A 16,139-nucleotide genomic window follows, 5' to 3' on the forward strand; every position below is an offset into this window, starting at 1 on the left:
GATGATATTAATTTTTAGAAATGCTTGACTAGGAATTTGAATAACTCTTTGGAGATGTAAAATTCAGTAGGGATCTGTTTTGTCCTTTTTTTCCCTACCTTATCATTTCTCTTAACCATTCATTGTATCTGAATTTCTGAGTGATCACTATGGTTTGTTGTGTCTTTTATTCTTTGTGAGAAGCCTTCAGCTTGATTTCTTATGTTTCTTAGTAGTGGCATTATATTTTCCTGGTAGAAACAATTTTTTGGGCCTTATGTGTTGATTCTGTTATCCAAAAGCATTTTTTGAGTCCCGTGTATTTTTCTTGTCTCCTTTCCTGGGGCAGTTTTTCCTTGGTTGGAGCTTCTACAGTCAGAGTGGCCTCTCACCATTTTTCTGGTTTTACTAATTTTTGAGCTGGAGCCCTTACATAAAATCAAACCTTGAGGGTTTAAGGGTATGAGTCTTGGTGAAATTGCCACCTTATACTTCTTAGTCTTTGCTTGCAGCTGCCCCAAAGCTCAGCTGGATGCAGCAGAGAAAGCAAAGGTAGCCTGAAGACCTGTTTTTCCATTTCTCTGTTTCATGGGGCAACCAGGCCTTGAAGATACCATATGTTAATATGAAACATCCTCAGAAACCAGGTTTACCTAATCCCTGCCAGTCTCTTTAAGTCAGCCAGTCTCTTTCTGCCATTTAGTGTTATGGTTGAGCTGGCACCTAGCTTTGGGAACATAGGCATCAAATTTAGTGGAGGCTCTGCTCACCTGCATTATCATTTGTGTTCCAGACGAAAGTAATTTTTTTCTTAAAATATATTGCTTTTTAATGAGTTTTCTGGGCATAGTGAAAATAGGCAATTTAGAGAGGGATGAGTTTAGTACACTATTTGGAGTCGCATTTTATTCTTTCTTGTCTTGACTATCACAAAATGATATTCAAGAGGGGTACTTTGTCTACAACAACATTTATGAGCTTTGAAAATTCAGGCTAAAACCTGTGTGTCTGCCCTGAAGAAATGAGTCTTCTGTCAAGTACCACATCATAGATAATTTTTATTTGGGGCTCTAAGGTCAGTAGCGTGTCTGGTAAGCTTATTTCTTCAGCTATTACTTTAGTGATGCAGCAAGTTAAACTTTCAATCTTGCCTTTTCCATAACTTTTCATCTATGCTTCAGATCTCAGACAGTGGACAGGAATTGCAAAGGACTGCACAGGTTAAAGATGACCCTCTGCCCATGGGTCATCATTGCTTACAGGCTGGAGATTACTTCTCAGAAGAGCTGTGGAAGTGCTCTGCTTCTTACTCCAGGCAAAGCCATCTGGGTTGCCTTTGGTTGAAGGTCAGTGAGGGCTCACAGTGAATGAGGTAGAAATGTGAGCCTTCAGCCAGCATGGAACAAGTAGGGACAGAAGGACCTTCAGCTTCCATAGCTAGAGCAAGACGTGCTGTCATAGTTCTTAGCCAACAACATTTTCCTTCAAATGAGACGTGCCGGGATAGCTTGGATAGCTATGAGCTTTTGTATCATGTTTTCCTACATGACGCTGAGGAAAAAGTCTTGAAACCCTTATGGAAAAGTATACCAGAACCTGCCTTGTAACTGTCCTTGCAGGAGCTTTCCACTGGCCTCCAAAACCTAGACTTTTATCTGAGATTATTCTCCAGGCTGTTGATTACATTTTTCAGAGCTGCAGTGTTCTCAGTGATGATTGCGTCAGGACTATCAGTTGTTATTTCCAGGTCCTCAATTTTCTTTTCAACCTCCTGCTGTTTTAATCCCAGACCTTCAAGCTTCCTGTCTATGGAAACCATAGTAGCCTGGAGTAAGTCCAACCTTCCAGAAATAGGAGTTTTGTATGTTTTAGAAAAAAATTAGATTATACTGGGTGGCCAATGGCTGCAGCTGTAGACATCATGAAACCAAAGGCAGGTAAGCAGGTAAGCCCTTTTAACAGGCTGAAAACCGTGTATGAGTATGCTGCCAGATCCTTTGCTGGTCCTAATTTCTGCTTTCTGTTAAAATCACTTATGAAAATCACAGACAACAGTCTTAAAATCTTAAATCACTTAAATGATTGTGACCAGTCGGTCATACCATATAGCACACCTGGAAAACAACTTTTCACATGGCTCCTGAAAGCTTTCTAATAAAATTATTTTTAAAATGCATCTTAAATCAGTTGTTTTCTTAAACTGCCCACATAGTACCAGGCACTTAGTTTGGCATAATTTTCCCCCATGTGTCTGCACATCATGGTCCTCTCTTCTCCATCCTGGGAGAAGGCTTTGCCTGCAGCAGGCAGCAGCACCAGGCCCACTGCCTGCTTCCCCCTTTCTGTGGCTCTGGGGAAGAGCACTTAGCCCAGGTTCAGCCTCACTGATGGGGACAGGGCCAGGTGGGTGAGTCTTCTACAGAATGGGGGTGGAGCAGGAGCTGGAGTCAGTCATGGGAGTGCTGGAAACTTCTTTTGCTTGTGGAAATACCATAACCTTTCTGATAAGGGCACATGTGGTGAGACATTTTATCTCTGCATTTCTGCAGAAGTGCATGAGAAGGTAAGATTCCCAATGGGGGCAGAAGCCAGTATTGAAGCCTTTACAAAGGACTTCTTACTCCAGTCAAATGAAGAACATGCCTGTTTTACAGATTTTTGCTGTCTCTGCTGTTTTGGCCAAAGGTATAAAGAGGCATGATCCTTGACTTGATCTCTAACACACACAAAAGCTCTTCTCACTGTGGATACACTTAGAACAAACCTTGACTTTTACTGAAACACTTTTAGTGGGTTGGATGAGGGAAGATGGACCTCAGGAAAAAGCTGTGCCAGCAAATAACATAACTTTGCTGGTACGAAGGAAGGCTGTGCTGGGAACACTGTCAGTACAGTGTGCTTGGACAGCTGCACCAGCAGAGCTATCCTATTCTGGATACAGCCTTGTCTTCTGTTCCAGTTTGTCATGCATGATTTATCTTTCTGTCACCTCTTCAGAACCCTAGGCACCTCTCAGCATAAAAAGAAATTAAAACACAATACAGATGAGTCTCCTCTGTATTGGAGTCTTGACCTTTAATATATCAGGTTTTCATATTGCAGCTTTTCCAGCAAATAGGCTGTTCTACAAGAACAGAGGTGCTTTAGTGATCTGCAGAGGTCCTACCTTAGCCATGCTTCAGTTTTATTTGCTCCCACCTACCAGCTCTCAAGCTGCCTGAAATGCCTTTGAGAGGAGATAAGGTTTTCAGATTGCCTACTAGATCATGACCATGAACTCCAGCGAGGCAAAAAAATAATCACTAAAAATCAGAGAAAACAGCCTGGCAACCCAAATGTTAGAAGGATTGCTTAATGTTTCATCCTGTTTTGCCAGTTTAATTTTTATCAGGGTTTATGTTTTTCCCCTTGGTGCTCTCATTACATTTTCCTTTCCTTATTGAAGAAAGTGTTTGCATTTTACTCTGTGTCTGCACTCCTCATGAACAGACTGGTACATTGCTCCAACAGCAGCTCTGCAGTCAGACCCCTTAGATCAATAAACCATCATTGCTGTTGAGTATACCAGATCTGAATTTTAAAGATTCGCAGTCACACTTGAAATACCTGATGTAAATTTTAAGAGGCATCGGAAAAATTGCTGTACGTTGCAGTCATAAAGCTTTGCCAATGTTGCCTTTTGACCAGATCACTCTTTGACTGGGTTTTGGTCTCATGTTTTTCTCTGCAACTATTCATGGTGTTGGTGTTCGTTTTTTTTCTCCAAGAGACAGACAACTATGTCTTTAGAGGAACAAAACAACTGTGTCAACAGATGGGAGAGAAAATACTGTGTCTGAAATAGTGCTAGGAATAAACCATGTTAAAAATAGGTAGTCTTGCCACAAGTGTTTCTTTGGCCAATGTGGAAATCCTTCTTTCCCATACTTGCATGTTATCAAAACTGTACTAAAATCCTGCTAGAAAAGCTGCCAAATAAACCTACAAAAACATTGCTACAACAATAACTACCCTTTTCCTGCCTAATTGTAAGGGTCATGCTAGTAAAGGAGAAAGACTAAGGAAGCAGTGCTACCATGGGAGAGCTCTGAACAGTGCCAGGGACTGACCCCTGGCCAGCAGCAACCAAAACACAGCTCTTTCTCTTGTGGCTATAGATTTTATTGATGTGACCTTCCTCTCCCCTCCCAACAGTCCTAGCAGAACACCAGAGGGTTGTCAGAATTTTGCCCTTTCTTAGAAGTGTTTCTGCATTCCTAGGCTTGGAGAAAAATAATTTTCCTGTCCCACAAAATACGTGGGGAAAACCCACAGCAGTTCAGCTGTCAAGCTGGGGTTTTTTATAAGAAAGCTCTTTTCCTCTCCAAAACTGAACTACTCTTAAATATGACTGTTACCAGCAGAATTACAGCTGCAGTTTAGACTTTGCATTTCTGCTTTCCATCTCTTGGCTCACTTATTTTTGCTGTTTGTCTCCTTGCTTTCATTTGTTTCTTCTGTGTCTCAATTTATCCAATTCTTGTGGCCAACCAGCCAGTTCAGCATTATCACTGTCCCAATGGCTGTAAAGAGGGCAGAGAAGCCCTTCACTAAATGAGTTTTTTTCCACAATGCCTCTGTGCTTTCTTTGGTCCATTTTTGTTTGTGCTTGGTGCTCCATGTTGTGTCATCTGGAAAGAGAGATGATGTTTGCATAATGTGTATTTTTCTGGAGTTAATTTCTGAAAATATTTGTACGGTTGGCAGCACCTTTGGGGCAGGGACAGATTGCAATCTCAAACACAGAACAAGTCAGTGCGTTGACAGCAACTGGAGGAGTGGAAGAACAGGTAGAGCCTGGCTCTCAGTGCTCCCTTCCCCACATTCCCCACAGCCTTTTTCTATGGGGACTTGCTTGGAAGCTTGGCAGAAAGCAGCCTCAGGCAGCAGAGCATAGTTTAGGGCAGCCCCATGGTATTTGTAATTGATTCTGATATCTGCAAAGGCAGATAAGGCTCCTTCATCTGGGGAGAAGGGCAGAGGCAGGCAAATGGTGCAGCCTGCTGCTGGGCATAAATTCCCCATGACTGGTTCCAGCCCTGCTCTTTGCAACAGGCTTTTCCTTTCCCACTTGTCTGCAGTCAAGGAATGCTCCTGGGGATCTGTGCTTTACTGGAAGTCATCTCTGTTAGATTAATGATGCTTGCGAAGACTGAAGAAATTTAAAGGAAAATAATAGGTTTCAGATGGTGTTAGAGTCTGCCCTGTTACTTCAGTCCATCAAGGGAAGACCCACATTCCTTATCAAAGTAGTTTGCTTATTATCCCCACTCTTTCCTTGTTGCCACGTGAGGGAAATGTAAATGAAGAGTCGAAATGCCCATTATTTTTCAGTCTTTTTCTAGCAGATAATTTCCCAATTCACTCTGTGTAAAGGCTTGGTGAGGCTCATCAGCAATGTATGTACAGAATTTCCTATGGTAGTTTCTTACCTCGCTTTTTTTGTGTTGACTCCTGCCTCTGTGGTCCCTGTAATCCATATGTATACGTGTATATATCTATGTCCACTCCAAGGATATGTCCCCTGGCCTTTTTAAAATTTGGTTTTGCTTAACTGATTTATGGATGAGTTAAAAAGACTAGTACTTTACATGCATGAGTGACAGTTTGATTAACAGCTGAATTCTACCTTCTTCCAGCCTAATGAGCTCCAAAGGTAAATCAAGGGAAGTTTTGTGCAACATCCTCACTCTGTGAAAAACCAATATTCAAAAAGATGCACACTACCTATTCACTTTTGACTTGAGCACGTGCTTTGCTTTGCTGAATTGACTTTACTGATTAGAGATGGAATTAACTGACTTGCTTAAATGACTTGCTTAGCTGTGAATGAGGTTGCATAATTTTTAATTTTTCTGCTGGAGCTCTCCTCCCAAATCAGTGAGAGTAGGCTCAGGCCACAGTGACAGAGAGGGATGCGGTTGTAATGGGCAGGATAAGTCAATTAAGAATTGTGCCCTTTGTATTGTAAAATGATATTTTATTTTTTCATTACTGCCAGTTTCTAATTGTGGTTGTGAATTGTAATCAAGTGAATATGGTTTCATGGGGCAAGTATAGCAAAATATTTTTGAGCAGCTATAAGAATACTAAAAGTTCTTGTGTAGCTGTGTCCAAGCTAACTGCTGTTTCACTGCCTTGTTTTTCAGACTCTTTCATTCTTTTGTTGACAGAAAAATCATTAGAAAACATTCACTGGCAGCATTTAATAGCATATATTTAGAACATGAAATAAAGAAGCCAGACATTAGTGATGCACCATAATCTATTACTAATCTGTTTAACTACACTCCTCCACACATGCAAGAGAATAAAATAGAAGTTACTCAAATAAAATGGATATTTTTAAGAAATCTTCACCTTTATGATTATGCTGGTTTTTTTTCTTTAAAGCACCACCTATTTTTCTTTTTCTGAGAGTCAATGGTGATCGCAAAATGTGAAAAATTGCAAACAAAACTGAGAAGTTCAAGTTAGCTGTGGAGCCAAAAGTGTGATTCAGTAGCTGAAAATATCTCTGCGCTTCATGCATCAAACTCAAACACTGTGCTTTGGCAACACCCCCTGGATTAGAAGCGGAGTTTGAGGTCATTCCTCCTCCAGCCTGCCATGTATGGAGAGAGCCCACGCTCATGACAAATTACTGAGCAGAGTGACATCAGTGCAGAGGGATCTTGCCTCACTGAGGAGAACCAAAGTCTTCACTGCTGCCTTTCTCTTGGTAGTCTGAAGACCTGGAGAACCAGAGTGGAGGGACTGGAAGAGAGGACACTTGAAACAGTCCCTCTCTAAATGTGGCAATAACAAGGGATAGTGAGGTGGTTTCCTTGTAGAGAGATCACAGGATGTCCAGCAGAAGTGTGTGCTCAGAGATGGTTTGGTGGCCCGTTCAGTTTTTCAAGACAAATGGTCAGCTGCCAGTGATGGTGTTACACTGGGGCTGCCAACCTGAAACAACAGTTGTGTAATCCTGTGCTTTACAAGCTGTCTCTGCAACTGTCCGAGACTGGTAAGCTTATCTGGGCTAAATTCAGAGTGCCTTGAGTGAAGTCTCTACTTTTAATTAACACCAGACTCATTGAGCTCTTAGTTTTATTTTATAGGGAGCCTTAGCTTAGATTTTGCAGGTAACAACCAAAACTCTGTAAACAGACCCTAAGTCCTTAGATTATTTTCCTTGCTGGCAAAACTCTCTTGCTTACAGAAATCCCACTTCCCTCCTGTTATCCTGCATGACTGACCCAGTTGCCAGCTTCTCAGGGACAAGTTAGCTTTCACCTACTGCTGAGACTGTCCAACACTATGGCTGTTACTCTGCCATGGGCTTGATGCTGCCATGGTCTTTCCATGGAGATGGAGATAGTTTTGACAGCTCAGGTGATTGCCATGGTCTAGTGGGATACTTGCCATATTGTAGCCTACCTGCTTAGTGGCCTTAATGTCTGCTTAGTACCTCTGCCTCAGTTTCTTCACTGTGCACCTTACTGCATTGGTTTTCCCCAATGCATGGATGTCGTAGCAGGGTAGGGTAGGCACTCAAAGAGAGAATGGAAGCCAAGGCCACTCAGTGTGGGAGGTTCCTCGCGATGATTTTGCCAAAGTCTGTTGTGCCAAAGAGCATGTTTGGATCCCACAGAGCATGAGCTTTACCTAGAATCCTATCTTGGGCTTGGCTGAGATCTGATGTTTTCATTTTCCCTGCCTACTCTCGGAGGATCGCCAGATGTACTCCCATCTTCCTGCCAGCTGCCTGCACAAACAGCCCTCTTGGCAGCAGCAGGCTAGGCAAATGGGTTGAGCAATGTGTGTTTGAGGACACTGTGTCAATTGTCAGCTTGACCATTGTCTAAAAGCCTCAGGCCTGGTTAGTGAGGGTGCTGGTCTCAGCTGGCAGTGTCCAAACCGTTATTTGCAGTGAGGTTATGGACCTGTACTTAGGGGGATGTGCTCTTGCTAATTTAGCTCCTGGCTGAAGTGAAAAAAAGTAACCCAAAATCATAGTTTCAGTGGCAGCAGCTAAATAAGCTCCTGTGCAGACTGGGGTCTGAAGATAAAGGAGATAACATAGGGAGGCTCCCAAGAAGTAATTAGGTTCTTGGTTTTAATAAGGTGAATTACCTATATGTAAAGTAAACAAAGTTCATAGATGTTCCTTTTAAATTTTGTTTAGATTGCAGAACCTGAGAGACAATAAAACCAGCTCCACTAACACACATGCATTAGTAAATATATCTATTTTTATTTATATAATATGTACAAATATGCACATATGGATATATACATATATTTATGTAGATAAACACATATATATACACATAAATTTATGCATGTACAAATTTGAACAAACTGAAATTTTACAAAGATTTCTTGGTGCTCTTTGCATTGAGATCTGCAACATGGTGTTAGCAGGATACAAAAAATGAAGAAAAGCTGTCTATTAAAAAAATTTTAATGGGCCATCACACTCCTATTGAGAAAATTGTGGAAAACAAAAGAAGCGTATATACTGAAAAATAAAGCAGGTTTCAAATCTCTTGCTGTTTTAATAATGAAGACAAAAATGTTTACAGCATAACAACATTTGATTCAAAAAATTAATTTTATACCTTTTACTTTGGAAGTAGTTCAAGATTTGATCCATTAATTTTATCTAACTGGTTGTAGGCAAATGTATTTGTGCAGTATCGGGAGCTGCCAGAATGACCTGGAATTAAAAGGGCAAAGGTAGGGTTGCTTTAAGTATTTTAATTCATCTATTCAAAGATGATTTGTGTGAACATATTAAGAACACCAGTAAATTAATGGGAATAATTTTCTTCCACTTCCAAATTCAACTGCACATGGTATGATTGCATTTGATCAAGGTATGAACAAAATTTCACAGATGATTGTCTTCTGGCATTGAACATATGACGTCAATTTAAAGTATGACATTGCTTTTACCTTCCTTCTTTTCCTCAGAAGACTTTTCTGCTTCTAGCTGCCATAGCTATCAAATTGTGTGTATAATAAATTGTGTTCTGTTTAGAGAGCAATAACTGTAAAATATTGCCCATTTGGAGAAAAAGTGCTGCGATTGAGATTGATGCCTGGAACTTAATGTATCATAGCTGCAATCAAGCAAATTTTAAACTTCTTATTTCTCCCATAACAGATGATACTTCACAGAGTTCTATGGATCTTCTGTGTTTGAAAAGGAAAAAAGGAGCAAAAAGAGAAAAATGAGAAAATTAAAAAATTAAAGTATTAGAAAATCCACTCTGACTGGCTTCACACTCTATACATATTACAGAAGGTTTTGTGGTAAATTCATTGCATTAAGTAAGAAAACATCTATAAAGAGAGAACTCATGCAAGATGGCTTGGAGTGGGAGATTTGCATGTAGCCGCACTGTTTTGAGTTACTCACCATGAATTCAAGTTGATGGTTGATGCACTGCAGAAGTGTGCACATTTTTCTACCCATATTGCCTAGCTCTTTTTAGTACAAATTATTCTGTATAATCCTAGAACCTGGCTGCAACTTAATGGTACCTTACAGACCTGGTCAAAGTGAGGCTTTAGGTAAATTCCTAAACCATGGTAAGTTACAGACTGTGCTGGAATGCTATCTGCTGCAAGCCAGTTAAGGAGCAATATGGACATGGCTTTATTTGCCCTTTGTAATCTTGAAGCAATTTCACTTGTTTACTGTAGTATTTCAGAATCTTTGAATAATTAGCAGTAAAATATTATCCAGTTGCTTTCCAAAAATTTTAGTTTCTGATTAAAATACACGAGATTCCTGACTTTTTTTTTGCTTTGGAAGGTGCACAGGAATGTCCCAGTCAACCCCCTACCCTCAACTGACCCTACAGTGGCAGTTTAACAAATATATAAAAAGTGATATAAAGCAAAGATCTTGCTGTTGATCCATGACATTACTTAATTATTATGGTCAGATGATGCTGATGTCTCTGTTACGTTTTTGTGTCACCACTGAAGGTGTAGTTTTATGACTAGAAAATAGTTACAGGGGTTGCCAAGGCTGCTAGGAGTCTTTCAAAAGCAGATGGTGTAAGTCATTATCAGAGCACCTCTGCCTGTGTTTCCAGGTCTTGTGTAAAAGGCTATTCCCAGAGCGTTTGAGAGGCAAAGTTCAAACTGAAAAAGCTCTTCCAAACAGTGAGACATGCTGTGATTTTCATACTCTCATTTCCCTTTTGATGAGCTTGTCTATTCATAGTCCCAATAGCTGTCAAACAACTGCAGAAGAGATTAGGAGAGTCATGACCAGGTGTGACCAAATAGAATCACAGAATTGTTTAGGTTGGAAGTCCAGCTGTTAACCCAGCACTGCCAAGTCCATGACTAAGCCTCATCCCCAAATGCCACATCTGCATGACTTTTAAATACCTCCAGGGATGGTGACTCAACCACTGCCCTGGGCAGCCTGTTCCAAGGCTTGACAACTCTTTCTGCAAAGAGGTTTTTTCCTAATATCCAATCTAAACCTCCTCTGATGCAACTTGAAGTAATTTCCTTTTGCCCAACAATTCGTTAGTTGTAAGAAGAGACCTAGCAACTTATAAACACTAGAAAATGCTCAGCAGTGGTGGCTGCATTGCTGTCTGTCTTTGGTGGGCAGGCATTGGAGGCATGCTTGTTTTCTTCTGCAGCAAAGGAACAAAGGATCGCTCAAATTTTTACTAATGCAGTGATAAAAAGAAAAGTTCCTGGTTTTACTATCCAAACAATGACTCTTGAGCTTTAATTAGGCAGCAAAATCCTGTTTGAGGACACATGAGTTATCTGGGCTTATTAGAGACTCTGCAGATTGGCTGTTCCTTCAGACTACCTCCCCTTTGCTAGAACCAGTGCTGCTATGTGGTGCTAAGGCAGTAAGGAGATGCACTAGTACTGCCAGGACAAAACCCTGCTGTCCTTTAATAGGTCTTGGTTTGAAGAATATTTTGCCTCTTTGTAAGCAATGATTAAGTTTCTTAAATACTCAGAAACTGATCCAGCCTGAATTTAACAGATCAGATGCTAGAGTGTTCTTTGAGGAACCATGTTGAAGACAGTGAAGTTACCACAGCAAGAGGGAAGACATTGGATTTATTCCATTTTGCCCTAACTTATTTTAGCTCAGTTTTGAGCTAAAATAAGTTAGAGCAAAATGGAATATAGTCTTCCTCATGGATTTCAATTTAAACCCTCTCCATGAAGCTGGAGCAGCAGAAGTGTGATTTTGTTCTATAAATGACATCTTTCACTTATGGCTTTATTCTCTTTTCTTGAAAGTCTCCTCTGCTTCTGCCAGTATGCCATAGAGAGGATTGAGTATAAATGAGTATAAAAACCCTTGTCTTTAGGTTGCAGATAGGATAAACAAGTTCAAAATGCATATTAATTAGAAATAACTGTGCAAGTGTAACCAGCAGAACTAAAACCACTTCAGCCTGTGAAAGTACAAGGAGATCTGCTTTAGGGCTGGAAGGTATCCATGCCACACCAGGGGGAAGAGGCTACAATCCAGACCACTCCTTGATCCTACTGAAGGATGGGAGAAGGACTCATGACTTCTTTATTGCTTTACTTTGCTTTTTTGCCTGGGACATTTTTCAGGTCAATTGTAAAAGTAGTGATTGAAATGCTGGCCCTGCTAAGTACAGAGTTTTGCCCTTGAGTAGAGCTGTGCCAAGGTTTCACCAACCGATTAAAACCATATTAGGCCCTGTCTGTTCAAAGGTTCAAAAGGGGTTCCTGGCTTCACACCCAGATCATTTCCTAGAAAGCTGTAGATTGGTGTGATAAAGTGCCAGGGGCTGCAGCCAGAGCATGTGTTATTTTATATATGCAGATGCCTGTATAGACTGCTGTTGATATTGCTGGTCAATAACACATTATCATTTACTATTTGTTTTTGTTGCTGGTAGCAAACATTGCAGGGAAAAACAGCATAAGCATGTCCATTTTATTGCCAGCCAGTTCCAGCCCTGTTTTACCTTTCAGCTTTTGGCACCCTGTTTGCACTGGCTCACATCTGTGCTCTGCTAGCAGTAGAAGCACCATGTGTTGCCCACCCCCCAGAGGACAGGTTCCCTGCTGGAAGCAGAGGGAAGTTTGCTTTGGCTTCAGGGTACGGTGTGGTCAGGCCACGGGCACAAATCTGCAAGTTAGGTGGGCTAAGTTTGAGATTTTCCTGTCCAAGTCCTCTGACATGCTCCTCTACCATGACGTGTAAGGCCTTGAGGAGCATGTACCTTCTGTTGTGGTGGCCTGATCACCTGAGACAGTAGCCAGCCAGACAGTGCCACAGGCAGGGCAAAAGAGCAGGAGAAGGGGTGACATGAGCTGCACTTCTTGCTGGGACCCTGTGCACCCCTGGGGTGCTGCCCTGTGCAGGAGCACATCCCCCTGGGATGCTCACACTTGTTGCCTACCTGTCACATTGCCTGGGATCTCACATGTGGGTATTCAGGGATGCAGGGAAGCCTGAAAGAAAGTGCCCTGAGCAAAATACATGCTGTAGTTGTCTGTTCACACCAGTCTTTGCAAAATCAGAACAGCCAGGCCTGTTGAAGTATGTAGTTCACTGAATACAAGAAGGTTTGTTGCCTGAGTATTAATAAGGTGGGCATTTCAGTCAGCTTTGCTGTGTACAATTTAGATCTGAGTCTCCAGTTCCTGGTGCCTTGATGTATGCCCCAGTTAGGGGTATTCAATAACCCACTCCCTGCAAGGTGCAAGCAAAGCAGCCTGTGGCTGTCTAACGTGTCTGACACATTAATGAACATATCTCCTGGTGCTCTGTGCCTTGGATGCACATACACTCCTGCACACATGCCTACAGCAGGTCTTTTGTAGGCAGAAAGTGCTTTCTTTGTGGTCTTTCCCAGAGTGCCATCACATGTAAGGAGAAATGTAAGGATTATGACTGTTTTTCACACTGTATGCTAATAACTTACTTTCTAAAACAAACTAGCATCATATGGAAAAGGGAATTCCTATAGGTGGTCTCACTTTTTAAGTGCTAAATAGGAAAGAAGCAGGATGAAAGATAATCACATTGCTCTGGTTCAATAACAGGAATGTATTTGCATTTAATTAAAAATTATGTGCTCCTAAGTTAGGATTTAGGCATGATGTTTTCAAAATTGGACAGAAATTAGACAAAAAACTTGGAATGACAAGGCCTAAATGTAAAGATACTACAAAGACAACTCATGGTTTGTGCTTACCCTGCTTTTTGTATATATCATGTTTGAAAATATGTCATTGTATGCACCTACTGGCCTTGTATGTCTATTGTTTTCACTTTGACATGCATTAGTTGATGTGTATTCTAGCCCACAGCAAGTTGGAAACCACAGGAGAGCTACTGATTGCTGGTGCCACATTGCTCTGAAGGCAGCAAGAAGGACTGTGACAATCTCAAGTTCTTACATGTATTGATGTAGCCAACACCATAAAGTCAGGTTACAAAATCAAACAGCAGGCTGAATCGATCACAGTCTTTAAAAATCTTTAATATTTATTTTCCAAACAGGTGGAAGAGAGAGTCAACGGCCATATTTGCTGGAGTAGTGAACCAAATTGCTTTGACTGGAACCATTACTCACGTGCACCTTTGATGGCGGCAGCCAGGTAGGAGAGTGAAGGAAGGGTGGTTTTGCATGAGCTGAGGGAGAGGGTCTGAGAACACAGTTTTTAATTCTGAAAAGGCTTTATGTGGAAGTCACCCACATTTAACTCCTCATTATGTGTCCTTTTGTTACAACCGAAGCCAGCTTTTGCCGAAATTAGACACATTTCTGTTCTGGGGCAGGTTTTTGTTAACTTGGAAGTGATGTCTTTGCTTTGTCCACATATTTGGTTTTCCACTTTCCCTTCTCCAATGCAATTTTTGTATCAAATATCCAGGGACTCCACTTCTTGAACTAAACAGAAAAGTGTGCTTGTAAAAATACAAGAAGATATGGTGGGTGAGGTTTTTATATATGAAATGTCTGGGGGTGTTTATTTACTTTGTCCTAAAATATAAGGTGATTTATGCTTGACAATCTTGCAATTTTAAGTGCACCATGGACAGTACTGTCCAAGGTTTCATTTTTCCTCTGGGTCTTGAACACTTGGGCATGTAGAACCTGCAGTTATAAAAGTGCTAATGTTGTATGCAATAACACCCAAGCTTAAAGTTAGTGGATCCCCAACAGAGATCTTACTGTGGCATCAGATAGTTCAGAAAACAATTCATCTTGTCAAGAAAAAGTCAATTTTCAGCTACTGATTGCAGCACCATGTTTATTAGGGTTGGTAGTCCCAAGATGGTCAGTTTTCATATTCACAGTGTCAAAAACTGTGCCTGTGTGCAGTACACAAAGTTACTTTTCTTGCTATAGGAAACCTGAAGCACTGAGAAGCTCCTCTTCTCTCATCTTCTCTGCACAGGCACATCCTTGATGGTCAAAGAATTGTTAGCCCTTAGAATTTAATAAGACAAGCTTGAAGGAGTGAAAGGTTAAGGAAAGTTTGATCTCATGGAGTTTCTTTCTTTTTTTTTTTTATCCAATATTTATCTTCAGCTATAGAAGCTAGGTGTATAAGGAAGACCCTGAAGATTCTCATGTGATATCATGAGCACTGAAGAAGGTGTTCAAAGAAAATACAGAACATCTTTTGAGATAACCCCACCAGATTTTTCAGGATTATGTAAATGGTGTTATAGTGTTGGACCTATGTTTCATTCTATATATGAATTCAGTGAAAGAAGGGGTTAAATTGAGAAGGGCAATCCCTTGAACTTTTGCTCAACCCTGGAACTGATCCCAAATATTCTGCAGTCCAGAATGGTGCTATATGGGACATCTCTTCTTATGGATCCCTCTCAGGGTCCCTGCAATGGGAGTCGTGGGGTATCTGCGTTGTTCTCTCTCCTCCCTGCAGCCTCTGAGAGCAGCCGAGATGTTTGTGTGCAGCCTGGGATCAGAGTTGGGTGGGCGAGAGGGTGTGAACTGATGGTTGTCAGCAGGGCTGTTACCCCCGCCAGAGGTCCTGTGGAATTTCTGTTAAAGTTCAGCAGGAAAATAAACTGTCCTCATGCACCCCTGAGCTGTGTTGCCAGTTTGGAAAGCATTAACAGCGTGTGAAATTTATAAGGAGGAGTAATGGAACACTGCTGGAGTATGGAAACCTGGCCATGTCCTGACTCACCAGGCAGGATTTAAGTGGAAAACGGAGAACTTTGGCACACAAGAGTATGGCGGCCATGCTCTGAAATGGGGTTTTAGCATACAGCTTTCAGGTTTTGTAAGCGTGTAACTTAAAGGCACTTGTGTGCATTGGGCCCTTTTTGCTGTGGCTCTTGTACATGAGAACTCTCCCTGGTAATGTGTCAGCCAAATAATAGCACACTTCACTTTTTGATTGGAACAATTAAATTTTAGAATAGATGCTCTCAATTAATGTAGTTCAAACTAGCGTTATTGTAACTATGATGATATGTATCACTACCTCGTGTGCTAAGGATATTAAGGCAAGCACTTAATACTGGTAGGGTAGTAAATACGCTGTGTGAGCTAATAAAAGGCTCCCATGAAGAAATGGAACCCTATTACTGCCTATTTTACAGGTGAAAGCTTGCAGTCTGATTCCACCTCTAGGCACAGGGTGGTAGGAAAGGCACATTTTCTCCAGGGACCAGAGCATGCAAGGCTGCCAAACCAGCAGTCTCAGGCATCCTTCAGGGAATGTTTCCTGCAGCTGAGCAAGATTGCAAGCTGTGGTGTGGAGGACTAGCTGCTTTATTTTGGCTAGGAATCCTTTGAAGATACTGGTCCTGCCTGATTCTCTACTGCCTGAAACCTTTTGCTATTTATACCTGGGTAAAGTGAATGCCAAGCGAGCATAAAATACCACTACGCTGGTGCTAAAGGAGCTGTTATCCACTTTGCCCAAATATAAATGACTATGCAAAGGGTGAAGCAAGTTCAAGGTCTCTCTTTTTGTTGTGACATTGCCCCTAGATCCTGCTGCTCATTGCTGACAGCGTGAATAGAGCGAGGCTGAATTTTCCTGTAGGTTTGAGCTCAAGATGTGCAAACTCGGGTAAGTGAGAGCACCCACTTCTGGTCCCGCTA

The 16,139-nt window shown here is 41.4% G+C and overlaps 1 protein-coding gene across 8 annotated transcripts in view; it reads left to right on the plus strand.

Annotated features, from left to right (window-relative positions):
* Nucleotides 1-16,139, plus strand: part of HIVEP2 (HIVEP zinc finger 2) — a 136,832-nt gene that overhangs the window by 71,181 nt on the left and 49,512 nt on the right. For all 8 annotated transcript variants that reach the window (XM_054630738.2, XM_054630739.2, XM_054630746.2 and 5 more), the window contains one exon: nt 13,550-13,647. The gene's annotated coding sequence lies outside the window, so the exon portion shown is untranslated. The remainder of the gene's footprint in view (nt 1-13,549; nt 13,648-16,139) is intronic.

Source organism: Agelaius phoeniceus, chromosome 3 (assembly GCF_051311805.1).
Source record: "Agelaius phoeniceus isolate bAgePho1 chromosome 3, bAgePho1.hap1, whole genome shotgun sequence".
NCBI classification, from domain to species: domain Eukaryota; kingdom Metazoa; phylum Chordata; class Aves; order Passeriformes; family Icteridae; genus Agelaius; species Agelaius phoeniceus.